This window comes from Galleria mellonella, unplaced genomic scaffold, assembly GCF_026898425.1.
Source record: "Galleria mellonella isolate WM207_F2 unplaced genomic scaffold, CSIRO_AGI_GalMel_v1 utg172, whole genome shotgun sequence".
Lineage (NCBI taxonomy): Eukaryota > Metazoa > Arthropoda > Insecta > Lepidoptera > Pyralidae > Galleria > Galleria mellonella.
The window spans coordinates 6,392,843-6,414,268 of record NW_026442015.1 but is presented as its reverse complement, the minus strand read 5'-3'; the positions used below and the strand labels follow the sequence as shown (position 1 = coordinate 6,414,268).

General features: G+C 34.6%; 1 protein-coding gene across 1 annotated transcript in view; it reads left to right on the top strand.

The window, feature by feature from the left end:
• Positions 1-4,189: 4,189 nt before the first annotated feature.
• The window catches only part of LOC113514835 (scavenger receptor class B member 1), a 145,484-nt gene continuing 128,247 nt past the window's right edge, over positions 4,190-21,426 (top strand). Inside the window, exon 1 of the mRNA XM_052893164.1 lies at positions 4,190-4,555. The gene's annotated coding sequence lies outside the window, so the exon portion shown is untranslated. The remainder of the gene's footprint in view (positions 4,556-21,426) is intronic.

The following is a 21,426-nucleotide window of genomic DNA, read 5'->3' as shown; positions in this document are numbered from 1 at the left end:
GGGAACTCGTCAGTTTTTCGTGATTAAAATTATCTAAAATATTGACCGGGGATGTAAGGTTTCGGAGATTAACCCGTACAAACAGACAAATAGAGAAACAATATGAATATGTCTGAATATGTTCTAGTTCGCTTCTAAGATCCTCTTGACTCGGTTTCTAACTTTTTTTTCTATGTACAGACATTCGACTTCTACAGTTTTATTATATGTATAGATTCATGTTAGTCTTTCGTGTTTTATGATATCCCAGTACATTACAATGTCAGTTGCAACGAATATTTTTAGCGTCATAAATAATAATGTTTACTAACTTGAAGCACAGATAGCAAAAGTAAAACTCCTACAGAGACAGACTATGAGATAATAGAACTCACAGGCCATAGCGTAATATCAATAAATACTACCAGAGGGAGACTTTGCACAAAAGTCGTTTGCTTGGCCACCTCTGTTCCATTCGTGTTTCTACCGTGAAGCAGTTGTGTTTGCATGGCTGTGTTTCAATTTAAAGGGTGGGATATGACAGTGAATTTACAGAGTACAGGGGAATAACACTTGAGTCATTAGGGATGGCAACGCATGGGGGGGTATCGTAGGCGAAACAGTATATCTGTTATGTCCATGGTACTGCTCATGTCTATAGGCGACGGTTACCACTTTCCATCAGGTAGGCTGTCAGCTTGTTTGCCATTCTAAGTTGTATAAAAAAAATATTTTGAGAGATTTTTGGAAACTAAATCAATCCAATCATTTCATATGACATAGCATTTTCTTAAGACCAAATGTTTTATTAAATCATAGAGTTACATTTTAATATATATTTTTTTAAATATGAGTGATCTAGTAGAGTGAATCATAACCATTATATGAGCCTTGAACTACCCACTGTCGAACCTCCCCCTTGAGAGGTTTGGCTGGTAGTTGCCACGCTTGGCAGGCGGATTGGTAACCGCAGTTAGGCTTTGGAGATGTTTTATTAGGAACACTGCTGCCCTAATTTTCAAATAGTGTAAAATATTTCTGACTTATTATTTTAAAGCAGCGTCCCTCTTAAAACATCACCAAAGCTTACTGCGGTTGCTAATTCGCCTGCTAAGCGTGGCAACTACTCCTTCTTTGTGGGGGAGGCTATGTTCAGCGAAAGACAGTTAAGGGCTAATACAAAAAAAAAAATGAAAATTATTATATTCTTTTTGACAATTGTCAGATAATTGTGACGTTGTCACGCTTCAGTAACCTAAAGAAGAACGAAAGAAATATTCTTATTCGAGTAAACTTAGATTTAAGCGTTTTTGTATAGTCATTTTTTAAAGTTACAAATGCTTTGAACCGAGGGGAAAGGGATTGTTAGTAATGGAGACTGAGAATCCCATTGCTAGCAATATACCCAACCAGGTCGACCTCGTCGCGGTTCCCCCTGGAAACTATCATGGTTAATTGCTGATGAATTCATCATGATGGGCTAACTGGCCTGTTTTCATTCTCATCTATCCCTACTATCTACCCTTGGTGCTCCACCAGAGTATCCCGTTAGCGCAGGCGGGGTTACCATACCATTTTCACCCATTAAAAAAAATGCTTTGAACCCTTATATACTACTGCTGAGTAAAAATCTTTCCTATTTCTTTCAAAGAGTTATCAGAGTATGTTGAAAGAATAGATAATTAAATGTTTTTTCCAATATCCATACAAATATAAAAATAACTTAGTATATCAATTTAAATGTAAAAGTCATTGCTGTTATTTTGAAACCCATCGGTCCAATAACACGATAGTCACGATTTAAGAGAACTTGTAAACAACCGTATTTTAATAAAGATTATTTGTATTTTATTTTATTTAAGTTTTTTTTTTGTCCAATTTAATTTAGAATCGAAAATAAGCTAACGGCTCCTGATCTAGCTGTAACTGTCTTGTAAAAATCAGGGCGTACATAAACCATGGCCGCCACAGACTGTACCATAGAGTAATTTTATCATAGATGATTATAGAACATATCCTTTTGTTTACCAAACATTTTTTTGTAATATAATGAATAAAACATAAATACTCTATGACTTCTTGATATCTGTGGAGTACAGGCCAAATACATTTTTTATAGTTTTTATATTATTATTTACCAAATTCTAAATTGACACGCATCTCTATTGTTTCCTATTTTTTTTTAATGGATAAAAATGGAATGATAACCCCGCCTGTGCAATCGGTATACACTGGCGGGGCACCAGTGAGGGATGATTGGTGAAGATAAATAGGCAGGTCAGTTAGACCATCGTGACGAATTCAACGATAGATTAGTTACGATGGTATCCAAGGGGAACCGCGTGGAGGTCGACCTGGTTGGGTATATATATATTTTTTTAATGGGTGATAATGGAATGGTAACCTCACCTGCGCTATTGGTATAAACCGGCGGAGCACCAGTGAGGAATGATAGATTAGGATGAAGCAGGTCAGTTAGCCCATCGTGACGAATTCAACAAGAATTGTTCACGATGGTTTCCAGGGGGAACCACGTGGAGGTCGACCTGAAAGGGCATATTGCTAGCAATGTCGAACTCCATTGCTAACAATCCCTTTTCCCCCGGTTGGGTATATTGCTAGCAATAGGGTTCTCAGTCTCCATTACTAACAATCTCTTTCCCCCCTGCGTTACTATATATATTTGGAACCTGAAGTATTATGTCTAAAAATAAAAACTACAAAATTCCTATTTTTTTTTTTTACTTATTATTATTATTTCAGCCGTTAATTGCCCACTAGTGAACATAAGCCTTCCCTATAAGGGGAAGTTTTGTCAGTAGTTGCTACGCTTGGCAGGTAGCTTGGAAACCACAGTTAGGGTTTAATGATGTTTCAGGAAGAACGCTGCTGCCCAATCCTCGACCATTAAGTTCCCTTAGTCGCCTCTCACGACACCCACGAGAAAAGAGGATTTCTTTTTTTTATACAACTTAGAATGGCAAACAAGCCGGTTAGAGCGTTAGTTTATTTGACATTTCTAAATGCATATAAAAAATTATACATATATAAAAAATGCCATTTCAGATAAACAACAAGAATTGTATCGTATAAGGTATATAAATAATTTTCACTTTGTTATATGTATATTAATTAATTTTAATTAATTTACAATTAATTAAAATTTAATAAGTAAAGTTTAATAATTAATTATTAAAGTGAAAACTATAATAGTCATATTGTTATTACGTATTGTGTTTATAAAATATTATTTTTTTCATTACTATATTTTCGTATATATTTTCGTTTGTTTATATATTGTATAGTAAACTCTTAAATAATAGGATACACAGTTCATAAGAATGAGTACAATGGCGGACTTATTCCATAAAATGGATCTCTTCCAGTCAACCTTTGAATATCTGATGGAAATTGTAAATTGGTGGATTAAAAAAAATAGATAATTTAAAAAATAGAAAAATAACATTAGATTTTATTCATATTGGCTACCATTTGTTTTTTTTTTATACAACTTAGAATGGCAAACAAGCTGACGGCCCACCTGATGGAAAGTGGTAACCGTCACCTATAGACATGAGCAGTACCATGGACATAACAGAGTATACTGTTTCGCCCATGATACCCCCCCTCATGCGTTGCCATTCCTGAGGACTCAGGTGTTATTCCTCTGTACCCAGTAATTGTTAGTACTAATAGAAAAATTTTAGATTATATAGATAGAGTGTCACCCTATGGTGACACTCTATCTATATAAGCCTATATATAAGCCTTTCTATAAAAGCTTCGAGAAAAACGAGTTAACTTTTTCATACAGTTTTTCATACAGCGTGATAAATAGTTATGAGTATTATATATTTTGTCATATAATTTCTGCGTCTTTTTAATGAGTAAACACTCATTTTATTTATTAAATAATACGTCAAGATACATTTTATGCGTAAATATAAAGAACACTGATATAAAAACGAGTCAACTAATTTGACAATAAGCTGACAAAAAGTTGTCCGTTTCTGAGGCTATTAGGCTACAGAGCATTACTCTATCTATATAATCTAAGGAAAAAATATAAGTAGTTAACTTACTCTGTACAAGTTAATTATGTAGGTACCTTCAAAGGAATAACTTCTGAAACATTTCCTCGGACAATAAATTAATATTATGACGTTCTGTAATTATAATGAATCAGTGAATGGACGACGACTTACAAGTATTCTGCAAGAAAAGTGCAGTCGGGCGGCCGAGCCCGGTTTGGCATAACGCGTTCTTAACATTGCGCGTTCTATAGAAAAAGTTGCATGCGCCTGCGGCTAGCGGTGAGGACTGAAAAAAACTTTGTCGTGAAATAAATCTTAAAAGCATTTTATTTTAATTCTTTAGCTACTAAATATATAGTTTTTTTTTTTCATATAAAAAAATTATCTGTGGTGTCTATGAAAAATATTCACCCCTAAATTTTAGCGGGAATTTTGACAGTGACATTAGTGTTGTGCTTTTAATTGTTTTTTTTTTTTTTAAGAAAAGTGAGACTGTGTTGTGATTGTGTTGTGTTTAAAAAATACAGTGCCCACAAATTGGGGTAAGTAGTTAATTAAAGATTTTTTAAGTTTTAATTATTACATCGATCTCTTTGCTATTTGATTATATTACGAATAGATTAAGTTATGCCCGATTGGCAGGTATTATGTCATTATGGGTTTTTGCTAATTTTGCTTTCACTTGCATGGTGGGGATCTGGGGCAGTGGGGCACTGGAAAGTGATCTTGTGAGATACGGAGGCTGTGCGCTGACAATCGTCCGAAAACATTACCGATACATTATTAAATAATGGCGTGTCTCCATTTTGTTTCAATTATCTTTTTTAAATTTCGAATGGCGTTATTTTATTGTCAATGGTTATTCTGTTTTACTTTTTTTTTTTATGAAGTTGTTTCGTTTATATTTCGAATGTATGTGGCTTGTTTTACAAAATTATTATTTTTGAACCTGCTTAAATGCAAATTTTAATTAATATTTAATTATTTTTGTAAGTTGCATAGCATAAAATATTATTAAAAACTTTTCGAAAGTGCAACTAATTAGCGACATAACTGCATTTTCGTAAGATTTTGGCAGATCTTTTTTTAAGACGAATTGGTTTAATTTATAAAGTTTACTTAACAATTATCATACTTAATTATTTTTCCAACATTCCTTAGTACTTAAGTATTTACTTTCAAATTTTTTATTATATTTCATAACGAATACACGTTACCTATCTTCACAGGAAGTCTCTCATGAAAAATATTTTATATAGGTCATACATTCTTAAACTACTTTACATATTGTACTAAATACATATTAAATGTTTTATATATTTACATTTTTTAAATAAAATTTTTACATTAATTGATTCTGTCAGAGGTATTTACCATAATTTAGAGTTCAAATAATTTACTTTAACATAATTAAAGTAGATATTATTGATAATAAGTAATTCTTACCTCTTTTTTCGTAGGGATTAGATTTATTTTGCTCTCTGGTTATTTTACCTGAGGATGTTATACATTTAATTAACTAATTTAAACTTAATTAATAATGAAATTACTAATTTAATTTATTAAATTAATATTAATAAATTCAACAGGTTAATCTTTAATTTTCGATAATCATAGACAATTAAAGTGTGTTTTTATTAATAACAAAGTATTCAAGAATTTTAACATACACAGGTATTTTCAAATCGCGTGTTATCAAATTGAACGTGTTATCTTGAGTTTGTTTCTATTAATGAGATGTTTTATTGACTACGCCAGTTGAAAATTTCTTTATGTAGAGCTTTTAATTAATTCCATTAAATAAACATACCATTTATTAATAATGTTAAGATTTTTTTAATTAGTTAAATTAAATTACATTTACATAATTAATTTTAAATTATTTTAAATTTAATTTTTTTTATTTACTAAATGAATGTTTTAAATAAATAATATTATTTATAATACCGTAAAATTTTGTTGGTAAATTTATTTAATCCTTAATAATAAAATGGTTATTCAGTAATTTATAATGAGGCTGTGATATTGATTTTCGATCTTGTATTTCGTATTAAATTTTGAAATAAGAAATTGAGTTTCTTATGTTAAAATTTTAAGAAGAAAGAATATTGGGTTTCTTATATGTTAACAATATTCAATACATAAAACAGACCTACGTGTACAAACAAAATCTGCAACTATTGTTAGATGAGGCAGTGAGTTAAATCGCCATAACAACATCTGCCATGGCATCTACCATTAAATGAAAATTCGAATTTACAGACTCAATTTCGTGTTTTCCTTCGTATTAAAACCGGCTCAGTAAATAGAATTTAATATCTCGTTTTTCATAAATCCAACCATAATAGTTCAAAGGAATGATATTTTAAATATTTAAATATTTTCAAACGGTATGTATTATGTAATTTAAATATCAATTTTGTGTTTCGTTCATATATATATATATATATATATAGGTATAGAAGTGATTGATGAGGATGAAAGCAGATCAGTTAGCCCACCCTGACGAATTTAACTAGAATTAGCCACGATGGTTTCCAGGAGGAACCGCGTACCTGACAGGGTATATTGCTAGTAATGGGGCTATTTGACCCCATTACTAACAATCTCTTTCCCCCCACATATGTACTATTGGTGTGTCTTAATAAATAAATATATGAGTTCAGAAGCTAGTTAGCTGCAAACTGCATTAGTCACGTAATCCGTTCGCGTCTCACTTTCGTGCCGGTGTTTTGTAAAAACGCAATTAGTACGTACGTAATTATTTGGGTAATTATCATAGACCGACAGCCAAAGGAGGGTTATGTAATACGCACATCACAATCCTTTATATTTTATGTATATACGTTTCTATTTTTTGTTTTATATCACTAAGGTGGCAAACAAGCATACGACCCACCTAATGGTAAACGGTTACCGTAGCCTATAAACGCCTGCAATTTCAGGTGTGTTACGCGCGTTGCCAACCCTGAAGAAATCTCTTTACCCCCATTTGAAGAACCCCATGCTGTAGCCTCTTGGGAAAACCTCGGCAGGGAGCTCATTCCATATCCATACATTCATTCTTTATATGTATTTATTTAATGTATGTATTAATAACTTAAAATGTGCATTTATATATTTATATTATTGTACGTATGCATATCTCTATTTGTATTTAAAAAACAAACAGAGTTTCGTGTCTCCAGTCAAACTGTTTATAATTACTTCTCTGCATCCAAAGATTGCCTGCAAGAGATTGCTCTTAGCGATAAAGTCACCCATTGTTTTCTCAGTGTAATATTTTCTTGTAATTGTTTGTATTTATAATAAGTTTATTATTGTAACCTTATAGAAGAAACAATAAAGAGTATTTATCTGTCTATTTATCTTTTAAAATATAATAATAATATTTTTTTTTTATAATTTAATTATAATAATATAATTTTTATCCGCGACTTCGTCCACACAACTGTAATATATTGATACACCGAGATAATTAAAGATTACGTGCTATAAAAAATAACAGATTTCAGTTGTAGCATGGCCAGTTTAATTTAATTACTTAATTAATTTTACTTAATTTTAATTTAAAAACTAAATTACTGATACGATTTTGATAAAATTTCATTAGATCCTATTTCTAAGTATATCCATTTAGATAAATGTTTTTTTTTTTAAGTTGGTTTAGGTGTTGGGAAAACTGCTAGTCGCGAGCCTCAATCACCGGCGGGTAGGCGCCAAGAGGAATACCGGGGTGTTTTCAGTGGGTAAAAATCCTACAGTACCCATTCGTCGTCCCGCCGGCGGATGGTTCTCTGAAGATTTTCACCCTAGTTAAAAAAAAAAAAGGTATTAGGAGGTAACAAACATAAAGAAATACAATCGATTCGAGAACACTTTTCTTTTTCAAGTCATTCGACAAGTATCTTTATATCCTTCTATATCCAATTAATATTTACTTTACAAGAATCAAAAGTCATTCCGCCTACCAAACGTGGCAATTACTGGCAAAACGGCTTATGTCCAGCAGTGGACAGTTAAAGGCTGATATGGTAACGATGAATAATATTCATCCATCCTCGATTTATTTACATTTACGTCTTCTATTGAAATAGACTATAGAAAACTCGGTAAAAACAAAAAGGTAATACAAGAAAAGTTCTCACTGAGAAAACAATGGACGACCGTGTCACTACAAGTACAGTTTCATCTGCGGATTATTGCAAAATTAATATCATTACGACTTGTATTAAGCTAGGTCTTTAACCCTCAGTATTTTTTTTTTAATTTGGTGATAATGAAATAGTAACCCCGCCTGCGCTAACGGTATACGCTGGCGGGGCACCAGTGATAGATGACTGATGAAGATGAAAGCAGGTCAGTTAGCCCATCCTGACGAATTCGACTAGAATCAACCACGATGGTTTCCAGGGGGAACCACGTGGAAGTCTACCTGGTTGGGTATATTGCTAACAATGGGATTCTCAGTCTCCATTACTAACAATCCCTTTCCCCCCAACCCCTCAGTATTTGTATTATTAGCGGTAAAGTAAAATCATATACGAACTCACAAACCCTTAATTGTCCCATGCTAAACACAGGTATCTGGGGGGAAAGGGATTGTTAGTAATGGAGGCTGAGAATCCTATTGCTAGCAATATACCCAACCAGGTCGACCTCCTCGCTGTTCCCCCTGGAAACTATCATGGTTAATTCCTGATGAATTCATCATGATGGGCTAACTGGCCTGTTTTCATTCTTATCTATCACCCTTCACTGGTGCTCCGCCAGCGTATCCCGTTAGCGCAGGCGGGGCTGCCATACCATTTTCATCTATCAAAAAAAAATACAGGTCTCTCTATATTGGGGTATTTCACGAGTAGTTGCCATGTAAAAATAAGATTTTAACATTTTTTCGAGCATTTTTCAATTTTTCTCTTCATGAGAACCTTCTTTGGACTGGGACATCAATGAATATTTGAAAAAAAAATATTAAGTACAAATTGATGCAGTCATTATCAAGTTTTGCATTTAGCAACACATCTATCGAAACATATTTATGTATATAAGTGTTTTATTTTTAAAGCAACTTAGAATGGCAAACAAGCTGACGGCCCACCTGATGGAAAGTGATAACCGTCGCCTATAGACACGAGCAGTACCACGGACATAACAGAGTATACTGTTTCGCCTATGATACCCTCCATGCGTTGCCATTCCTGAGGACTAAGATGTTATTCCTCCGTACCCAGTAAATTCACGCCATATCCCACCCTTCAAACCGAAACACAGCCATGCAAACACAACTGCTTCACGGTAGCAACACGAATGCGACAGAGCTACCCAAGCAAATGAATTTTGTACAATATCTCCTGCTGGTGATTGACAGAAAACTCTAACTTTGCAATAATTCAAAAAAAGTTCTTGTACTTTATTATACTTATAATAAAATGTTGTTCCAAATTACGAATATAGCTAATTGCAAAACGAATGCATAGCGACGCAAATCTGCAATTAATGATAAAAATAATTCGGTCAAATTGTCGTATGTACTTACAAAACGTATGCACGCTCGTATGTGGAACGCTGGTATTAAGCCCACTGACTCTGCATTTTTACAAATGACAAATGTTAACATTCACTCACAGTAAAGTACATATGTTTGTCTTATTTCAGAGGTTATTCCACTTGTTGCTGAGGCCACGTGTACACCAGTTGGCTAATTTAATTAGAAAGTACTTTAGCAAACATATATAAATAAAAATGAATGAATAAAAGGAAAAATGTCTTTGATAATACAAAAGAGTTCAACGACGCGGCACAGTTGTATACGAGGATGAAATTTTACCAGAGGGAGACTTTGTATAAAAGTCGTTTGCTTGGGTACCTCTGTCCCATTCGTGTTTCAACCGTGAAGCAATTGTGTTTGCATGGCTGTGTTTCGGTTGGAAGGGTGGGATATAGCGTGAATTTACTGGGTATAGAGGAATAACACCTGATTCCTCAGGAATGGCAACGCATGGGAAGTAACATGAGCGAAACAGTATACTCTGTTATGTCCACGGTACTGCTCATGTCTATAGGCGACGGTTATCACTTTCCATCAGGTGGGCCGTCAGCTTGTTTGCCATTCTAAGTTGTATAAAAAAATTGATAGGAATGCGAAATTAGCTCGTCCAAAAGTCTAATTTGATGGAGTGAATTTCCGATGTAGAAATTGAGACAACGAGATCAGAATGTTGCCATTCTAAGTTGAATAAAAAAGCGCTATTTTTCATTAATATTATCCTACATTTCTTGAATTATGTTATTCGATATTTTATAAATATTAATAATTAATTTTACAATAAATTAATTTTGCAGTTACATTATTTATTTAATTTTGAAGACAAGTAATGTAATATAATTTCATTCCCTACTGGTGCCGTCAGCGTCATGAATAATAAAATTTATATTTACGTTACTGTAAATAATCAATATTAATTTAATTTACTATCGTCATATGATGTAGGTAAATATATTGTTATTACATATAATAATTTTTCTTTTTTTTTTATACATCTTAAAATGGCAAACAATCTGACGGTCCACCTGATGGAAAGTGGTAACCGTCGCCTATAGACATGAGTAGTACCACGGACATAACAGAGTATACTGTTTCGCCCATGATACCCCCCATGCGTTGCCATTCCTGAGGACTCAGGTGTTATTCCTCTGTACCCAGTAAATTCACACCATATCCCACCCTTCAAACCGAAACACAGCCATGCAAACACAACTGCTTCACGGTAGAAACACGAATGGGACAGAGGTACCCAAGCAAAGAGAAATAAACGACCCAGCCCATCATGCCGCCACCAGTCAGCAGAATAATATATGGATGGATGATACATAATCATACGAATTTCATTATTCGAAGATAGAATTCATCATTTCGGCCATTATCCATCCATTGCTGGACATAAGCCTCCCCCATAGACTGCCATAAAGAACGGTCCTGAGCCACTAGTATCCAATGACTCCTTGCAATGATTTTCGGTCGTCACTCCATCTAGTGGAGGATCGTCCTACACTGCGTTTGCCTGTACGGGGTCGCTACTCAAGAACCTTTCTTACCCATCGTGATTAAAACATTATTCAGTTTTAATTAAGCGGTTTGATAATCACCCGAGTGGCAGCCTTGATAATCACTCAGTCTCCGAGCCATGTCTAGGCCACCTGTCACATAAAGAATATTTATGAAAAAAATATACAATTATACAAGATTTCTTAATTTTTTTATGACGTAATCCGATGTACCACTGGGCAAAGGAAGGGAGAGGCGGGAGGAGGACTGTTGGAAATGCGAAGATTAATCGCCAGCAATAAACCCTGTCAAATCGACCTCCACGTGCTCTCCCTAGAAACTATAGTGGTTTTCTTTTTATGCGACTTAAAATAGCAAACAAACTGACAACCCACCTAATGGAAAATGGTAACTGTCGTCTAAAGACATGAGCAGTACCACGAATATAACAGAGTATACTGTTTCGCCCATGATGACCCCCCATGTGTCGCCATTCCTGAGGACTCAGGTGTTATTCTTCTATACCCTGTAAATTCACTGCCATATCCCACCCTTCAAACCGAAACACAACCATGCAAACACAACTGCTTCACGGCAGAAACACGAAAGAGACAGAGGTACCCAAGCAAACGACTTTTGTACAAAATCATCCTCTAGTTCAGTTAGAATTCCTAAAGAATTCGTCACAATGGACTAACTGACCTGTCTTCATCTTCATCTAACATCATTCACTGGTACTACCATTCACCCACCAGCGTATATCGATAATGCAGTCGAGTTACGGCTGCATTTTCATCATCAAAAAAGAACCATAGGAGAATGAATGCAGGTTTTTTTTTTCATACAACTTAGAATGGCAATCAAGTTGACGGTCCACCTGATGGAAAGTGGTAACAGTCGCCTATAGACATGAGCAGTACCATGGACATAACAGAGTATATCGTTTCGCCCATGATATCCCCCATGCGTTGTCATTCCTGAGGACTCAGGTGTTATTTCTTTGTACCCTGTAAATTCACGCAGGTATCATTAATGGGTGATAATGGAATGGTAACCCCGCCTGCGCTATCGGTACCAGTGAGGGATGATAGGTGACGATGTAAGCAGGTCTGTTAGCCCATCGTGACCAATTCAACTAGAATTAACCACGATAGTGTCCAGGGGGAACTGCGTGGAGGTCGACCTGATAAGATGTATTGCTAGTAACGGGGAAATTAGACCCCATTACTAACAATCCCTTTCCACCTAATGAATGCAGGTATACAGGTTCAAGTCCCGTGACGGTATAATGACAAGGAATTTAATTTCACGACCCGATTGGTATGGCGGCCAAAAATGAAGGCAAGGCTGGGGGTTCTATTTTGCAGTTATATTTTATGGTTAACTTGATAACTGTGTGTCATATCACTGTAGTTAGTGGAGCTTCAATTCGAGTTTAGGAGTTTGGGTTCGATGGTATTATTTAATACTAGTTGATGCACGCGACTTTGTCTACGTGGTATTTGTTATTCCTGTTTAGTATGTATTAATGTATTTTATTTATTTATTTATTAGTACATATATTTGTACATGGCGGACTTAATACTAAAATCATTCTCTCCCAGTCAACCATAGGGAAGTGTCAGAATACTCGAATGCGGTACTACTAATTATTGATATACATACATACTAAAATTACATATATAAACGAATAAATATATATGAATAACAAATATAATTACACATATATAACATATACTATATTATCTACGAAAATTAGAATAATATAAAGTATTTACTGCTCGGATAAAGCGAAAAAGTGATGTATGTACCCACCCATTTATTATGTCTGGGAATACTGGACCGATATTACCAATGACGTGTCGTTCTCACTCTTTGCCTTGGCTCAAAATGACTTTAGTTAAGCAGGTTGTGTATTAAACTGTATAAGTTACTATAGTTTTTGAACTATCCCACGGGAACTCTTAAATTTTCTATGATTAAATGTATCTAAAATGTTGACCGCGAATGTAAGGTATGTAAGGTCCAACAGTTTCGGAGATTAGCCCGTACAACAAGACCGCCCGAAAAACAGACAGAGAAAGGAAAAATTAAAAAAAATCTGGGTGTGTTCTATTTCACGGCAAAACATCCTAAAGGCGAGGCTTATGATCAAATGATGTTTTATGTATAACATATGAGCAGTATTTATATATTTTTATGTATCTATGTAGATGTTTATATGCATGTATGTATATATGTGTGTGTATGTATATATTTATGTATGTTTATGTATGTGTGTGTATATATAATAGTATATAAGTGTATATAACGAGTAGGGATATATATTTTACATTATTACATGTATCATATCTCTATATTTCAGAAATAATAGAATTTCATCGTGCCTCCGATCAAACTGTTTATAATTACTCCTCTCCATTCAAAGGTTGCCTGCAAGAGATCGCTCTTAGCGATAAGGTCGTCCATTGTTTTCTCATTGTGATTATTTCTTGTAATTGTTTGTATTTATAATAAGTTTACTATTGTAATCTTTTGGAGGAAACAATAAAGAGTACCTATCTATCTATCTATGAAAATACATATATAATTTGTATGAATTTGGTTGTAAATTGTACATGTAGGCTACTGTTTTTTAAATTTTTACTTTTTTATTTTATTTATTGTAGTTTATAGTTATTATTTAGTATTGTGGTTGGTTAGTTGCTAGATACAAACAATTATCTTCGTTGATGTAATAACTACTATACGTTTTGTCTATTTTGGAATCCTGCTATAAGGAGGAGGGCGTTGATATTCGCGACACAGTTTTATACTTCTGCGGATATCATCGTTTTTCAATAATATTGTAACCAATGTTTTTGTTCCAAATAAATTATTATTATTATTTTTTAAATTTCACTAAAATTCTCATCTCCCCTCTTAAGGAGAGGAGATGGCAACTAACCCCCGGCAGAAGCACAGTCGGCCGGGGTTCAGGGCCCCAGGGAGAGAAACCGGCGTACAATGCGGGCAGAATCTAAGAGCACCGCTTTCTACATCTTTCCCGGGAGTGAGCCGCCTCGGAATCCCAACCGTCTGAGATGTTGTTCCAGACTGGTTGGGATAAGACCGTTCACCGTTATTATTATTATTATTATTTACATGTGTCATAGATGACTCAAATAAAATGTTTATCTGTCAATCGATTCCTTCAAATTCCATCGTTGGATTTGATTAAGAAAGCTTATTAATCATAGATCATATAGATAGAGCATTGACTTTAAAAAACGGATCGACTTCTATTTAGCCAAACGTCACGTAGATAATGTCACGCACATGTTTTTTTTTTAATAATAATAATTTATTGGCATAAATATGGTTGAAATAAATCTTGATTAACATTATAGAATCACATGTTTAGCCGCATTGTTTTAATACGTGCAAAATGTACCTAGTCTTATTTACGTTTCTTTTTTTTTATGCAACTTAGAATGGCGAACAAGCTGACGGCCCACCTGATGGAAAGTGATAACCGTCGCCTATAGACATGAGCAGTACCATGTACATAACAGAGTATACTGTTTCGCCCATGATACCCCCATGCGTTGCCATTCCTGAGGACTCAGGTGTTATTCCTCTGTACCCTGTAAATTCACTGCCATGTCCCACCCTTCATACCGAAACACAGCCATGCAAATACAACTGCTTCATACTGGGTAGAAACATGAATGGGACAGAGGTACCCAAGCAAACGACTTTTGTACAAAGTCTCTGTCCATCTGGTACGTGAATACAGTTTAGATAGTGTCAGATTTTACAATAATAATATTTATTTTAATTACAGTAAAATAAAAGATAAATAATTTAAATCAAATATACAGTAAAATATTATACAAAAAAATCAAAACAAACGCTTTTTTTAGTGTTGCAAGTAATTACTATAAAAATTTCTCAAATTTGCAATAAAAATTAGAAAATATTTTTTCTAGATTGTTTTGTCCAAATAAATTAAAAAAAAAAAACAATTCTTTCAAATATATTATAAAAATTTTGTATCTTCTATATTTTTCAATTTAACTTTATTATAAATATAGTTTCTGTCTTAAATGTAATAATAAATAGACATTACGATAATCTTATTCACACGGGAGGAGAAGGATTGTTAATAACGGGAACGTTAATCCTCATTGTTAGTAATATACCCTGTCAGGTCGACCTCCACGCAGTTCCCTCTGAAAACTATCGCGATTAATTACAGTCAAATTCGTCGCGAAAGGTCACCTTATCTAACTTAATTTTCACCTATCATCCATCCTATTCACGCAACATAGTTAAAAAAGTTGACCTATTTTTAGTGAAGCATTAATATTGAGATTATCTATATAATCTGAATCTGAGCTGTTAATATAGTAGCCAATAGGTATAAACAATGTGCACTGCCAAATGTGTTTACAAATTGAGTCAATAATTGATAAGACATTGACATCGATATGCAGCGATAAACTCACTCTAAAGTTAGTGGGGCGGGATCAGGGTAAACCTAAATTTTATTATTACCGAATAAACGATAAAATATATATGTATTTGTATATGTATAATATGTATATATATATATGTATATGTGTGTGTAGGTGTATGTATATAAATATAATAATGAGTAGGGATATAATATTTATATTATTATATGTATCACATCTCCCATATTTAGAACTAACAAAATTTTTCATCGTGCCTCCCACCAAACTGTTTATAATTACTCCTCTCCATCCAAAGGTTGCCTGCAAGAGATCGCTCTTAGCGATAAGGCCGCCCATTGTTTTCTCATTGTGATTATTTCTTGTAATTATTTATATTTATAATAAGTTTACTATTGTAATCTTTTGGAGGTAACAATAAAGAGTATCTATCTATCTATCTATCTATATTTGTTTATGTATTTTAAATATTAATATTTGTAGCACATCAGCTGCCCGCTAACGACATGCTTTCTAACTGTATCGGGTTGACTGGAAGAGATCTCTGTCGGAGATAAGTTCACCCCTGCTCACAATATTTATAAATGCATTAACAATGTAATTTACAAGTGCAATAAAGAATATAAATATTAAATACTCCTTTATTTGTCGGCTATCTGCCCTCATAGAAATCCTTAGTAATATCACAAACGTGAAGTCGGTCAGATATATATATATATATATATATAAATTTAGTAACATTATAAAGTTAATCTCATGTTTTATTTACATAAAGCGTCCTATATAAACACTTATTGAAAGATATAAAGACATACTTTGAATATATGAAGACATTTGCATGTTACTTATCTATCAATACTGACAAGCTTAGTACTTCTCTTCCAACGCATAGATAATGTTAGATACATTATCTATGTCTCTAAATATCATCGTGATCCTGCCCTTATCCCAATTATTTGGGGTCGGCGTAACATGTTTTTGTTCGTATTAGTCAAAATTATGAATTTTGATTTTATGAGTGGCCACTAGACTGATGTTTTTTTTAATGGTTGAAAATGGAATGGTAACCCCGTTTGCGCTATCGGTATACACTGGCGGGGCACCAGTGAGAGGTGATTTGTGAGGATGAAAGCAGGTCAGGTTAGCTCATTGTGAAGAATTCCATGAGGAATAACCACGATGGTTTCCAGGGGGAACCGCGTGGAGGTCGACCTGATATACCCTGAATATGCCCTATATTTCTAGCAATGGGGCTGTTAGATCCCATTACTAACAATCCCTTTCCCCCAATGGTATTGGTAGTCCCCATTACTAACAATCCCTTTCACCCCTCCCCCCGAAGAGGATATAGGAAGCGAGTGAAGAAAGTTGGTAAAAAAGGAATGGATTTACGATAGGTAGGATCACCGCGTGGTGATCAATCTGATAGGATATATTGCTAGCAATGGGGCCGATTTGACGGGTAGAATAATGACGACGATAACACCTTTTCGAATAGACCCCACAGGATGCAAGCAGCGTGTGATATTACACATTTGAAAGGGAAAACTGGAATATTGTAACTACTAGCAAACTAAGTCATTCTAGGCCGCCGCCGTTTGCCCCGCGTGCCGCAACCGAGCAACGAACCGGTTTAACATGTGCCACCACTATTACTGTTTTCGTAATCAATGTATTTTTTTTTTCATCACACACATTTTCTGATACAAATATTTTTTTATACAACTTAGAATGGCAAACAAGCTGACGCCTCCCGCCGTCAGCTTGTTGGGATTGTTAGTAATGGGGTCAAATAGCCCCATTACTAGCAATATACCCTGTCAGGTTGACTTCCACGTAGCTCCCCCTAGAAACCATCATGATTAATTCTTGTCGAATTCATCATGGTGGGCCAACTGACTTACATTCTTTCTCACCTATCATCTTCCACTGGTGCCCGTACACCGATGTACACCCAAAGCGCGAAGGGGGTTACCATACCATTATCAGCCATTAAAAAAAAACAAGCTGACGGCCCACCTGATGGAAAGTGGTAACTGTCGCCTATAGACATGAGCAGTACCATGGACATAACATGATACAAATAATAAATAACAAATTATTTTCTCTCCATCCTAAGGTTGCCTGGAAGAGATCACTATTCAGATATGGTCTCCCGTTGCTACCCTTTCACCTTGCAACTTGTTATGCTATGTTTTTGTGTACATATTTTTATGTAATATTGTAACAAACTTTTTTTTTTTTTTATATACGAAAGAAAAAAGTAACAGAAAAATATTTTTATTAAGCTAAACTTAGACTTAAGCATTTTTTAATAGTCGTTTCCTTTATTATCACTCATTCAAAACACAATTTCAGCCAAGAAGAACAGGCATGAAACGCAGCTGATACTTTTTTCAAAAAGTTTAAATTATATAAATGAAAACACAAAAATAACTAGTACATTTGATATCGGGCAAATTATAAAATTACGAATATTATTCAATTCTTTTTAAAATAAACATAGAACAATACAACTACTAGCCTATATATATATATATATATATATATATATATATATATATATATATATATATATATATATATATATATATATATATATATATATATATAATAAAAAAAAAAAAAATATTATATATATTTAAAGATAAAAAAATTCTTTGAGATCACTGCCAGCTGGTAGGGTGCCTAGGATACTTGCTGCATTTCCACGCTGAATAGCAATGGAAATGCGTTGACCAAAGTATAGGCCAGCCTTCTGGTCACCAGAGGTTTCCACCAGTCGGCGTGAAATCTCTTTGAAAAGATTCACAGATTTTGACGGACCCAGAGTTTCAACTCCAAACGCCGCAAATATTTATCCATTTCCAAGGGATGAATATTTACGGCGCTTGATAGACTCCTGGTGCGTTGCGGCGGCACCAGCCCTCTTGGATGTACTTGAAAGATGAGACGGCGCCACCGTGTCGACGAAGGTGAAGTCCCATACAAGTGGAATAGACTAGTACATTTTGCTTTTCAAAACAATGTAAAGTACAAATAAAAAAGTATAAAATGCACAGAGGAATAACTATACGTTGAGAATGGCGACTGCAAGCTTCAATCGTTAAAATATTGGTATTAAACTTTCGCAACTAGAGGGCGCGGTCTTAAATTATATACATAGATAGTGTCTCCATACAAATGTATCGTTGTGTTTGTAAATTGTTTTGCTTATTCCCTATATTGTACAGTGCAAATAAAGTATACTCATTCATTCATACAAATGTTCCAACAAAAGAGGTTAACTTTTTTATCTGTGTACGTGAGCGGGGTTACCATACATTTATTAGTATATGGGAAAAACTATAATGTATGGTAAAATTGAAAATGAAAATTGCATGGCTGTGTTTCGGTTTGAAGGGTGGGATATGGCGTGAATTTACAGGGTACAGAGGAATAACACCTGAGTCCTCAGGAATGGCAACGCATGGGGGTATCATGGGCGAAACAATATACACTGTTATGTCCATGGTACTGCTCATGTCTATAGGCGACGGTTACCATTTTCCATCAGGTAGGTTGTCAGCTTGTTTGCCATTCTAAGTTGTATAAAAAGTAAATTAGTATTTTTAGAACATTTGATTTGTATGTCGAAGTAATTTAATCATTTTCATACATACACTGGTCAATGATTTATTCATCATTGAAAGGTCATTGATTCAGTTGAATGATTGATTCAGGGTACAATCGGAGAAAGAATAATATTATGAAGTAGATGTTTCCTGCGGCTTTGCTCATGTGAGTTAATATTCAAGATTTTTTCTTTACTCGTGACGACATTGCTTCTTGCCAAATTTCATGATTCTAGATCAACGGGAAGCACCCTATAGGTATTGATTCCCTTTACGAATGTCAATATATGCGATATAAATGCTACATAAACGGCCGTATCTTTTGATTGCGTCGATTTAGAAGCTTGATGTTTTCACTGCTTTAAGAGATTGCCGACCTGAGTATACGATATTAATTTCAACTTGATATCTCCACTCGTTCCTACAAAAAGGTACATACGGACAGACGGACAACGAAGTGATCCTATAAGGGTTCCGTTTTTTCTTTGGAGGCACGGAACCCTAAAAAAAAGATAAAGAATGTATAAAAAAAAGTTTACAATATATTAAAAATTACTTGTTATAGACGGAAATATTTAAAGACTCAAACACAATAGTCAAGTTGCCAATTTGGGCACGCAAGCGCAAGGAACACGCAATGTCTACGTAGACAAACAACTATAAGGCATATAATCTATGGTATGGTGCGCAAAAAAGGCGACCTCAATCGTGACAAAATTGCGGAACAAACACGAAAGTAAAGTCTGACGGTTGCAAAAAATAATCATCAAAATTGGTAGAAAATTGGCAAAGTTATCTTGTAATCACTACATAGTATAAAACAAAGTCGCTGTCGCTGTCTGTCCGTCCCTATGTATGCTTAAATCTTTAATAATATGCAACGGATTTTGAAACTTTTTTTTTTATAGATAGAGTAATTTAAGAGGAAGGTTTATATGTATAATACATGCATAATATTGTAGAGGAACACTAATAATTTTAGAGGTTTCTAATGTGATGTGATGTAATGTGCATCCGTGCGAAGCCGGGGCGGGTCGCTAGTATAGTATAAACGCAAAAAAACAAAGGAATTGAGACCCTTTTATCTTTGAAGTCGGTCGAAAATTGGTCAACAACTTACGCGTGACCTAATCATAGGTCGAGTGTGGAATTGCCCAGACAAACAGATCCGCGCACACTCTACACCATTGAGGTTTATTTTAAACTGTCGTCATTCGAGCACTGCAAACATAATTTCTTGTTTACAGTAGACATCTTAGATTGGTATTTTTCAATCTATTTCATGACGAAACTCCCTTAGTATGTAAAAATAACTTGCGACCCCCTACCTTAAAGTATTATTATAATCAAACATTTAGTTTTCAACAGTGGTGGTAATCGACAAGATGTAATAAATTGGTACAATTATTTATGCGGGTAGCCATTGTGGATGAACTTCAAGCATATTGCTCGCTTTTAAAGCGGTGAAAAACAAACAAAATGACTTTCCTTTTTTATTTTATGCAACTTAGAATGGCAAACAACCTGACGGTCCACCTGATGGAAAATAGTAACCGTCGCCTATAGACATGAGCAGTACCGTGAACATAACAGAGTATACTGTTTCACACATGATACTCCCAATGCGTTGCCATTCGTGAAGACTAAAGTGTTATTCCTCTGTACCTTGTAAATTCACTGCCATATCGCACCCTTCAAACCGAAACACAGCCATGCAAACACAACTGCTTCACGGTTGAAACACGAATGGGACAGAGGTGGCCAAGCAAACGACTTTTGTTCAAAGTCTCCCTCTGGTAATCATTAACAGTATGTGCATCAAGGCGGTGTGGGCTTGTGCATATCGGTGACATTCGGTTTTGTTTACTATTTACATAATACCTAAAGTTTATTTTTATTTGATTAGAATAATAACAACTTTTATGGCTATATCGGCGATAACAATGTCAATAATTGTCTTCATTATTGACAAGGTTCAATGTTCAGCTATTTATTTATTTAATACTCTCTTATGTACCTTTTTTATGGGTAATAATGGTTACAGGTTTACAGGGTACAGAGGAATAACACCTGAGTCCTCAGGAATGGCAACGCATAAGGGGTTATCATGGGCGAAACAGTATACTCTGTTATGTCCATGGTACTGCTCATGTCTATAGGCGACAGTTATCACTTTCCGTCAGGTGGACCGTCAGCTTGTTTGTCATTCTAAGTTGTATAAGAAAACATAAAAAATGTTTCGGCGTTTTAGAATTATCCACTATGTCTTTCGACTTCAAGTAACAACACCATCG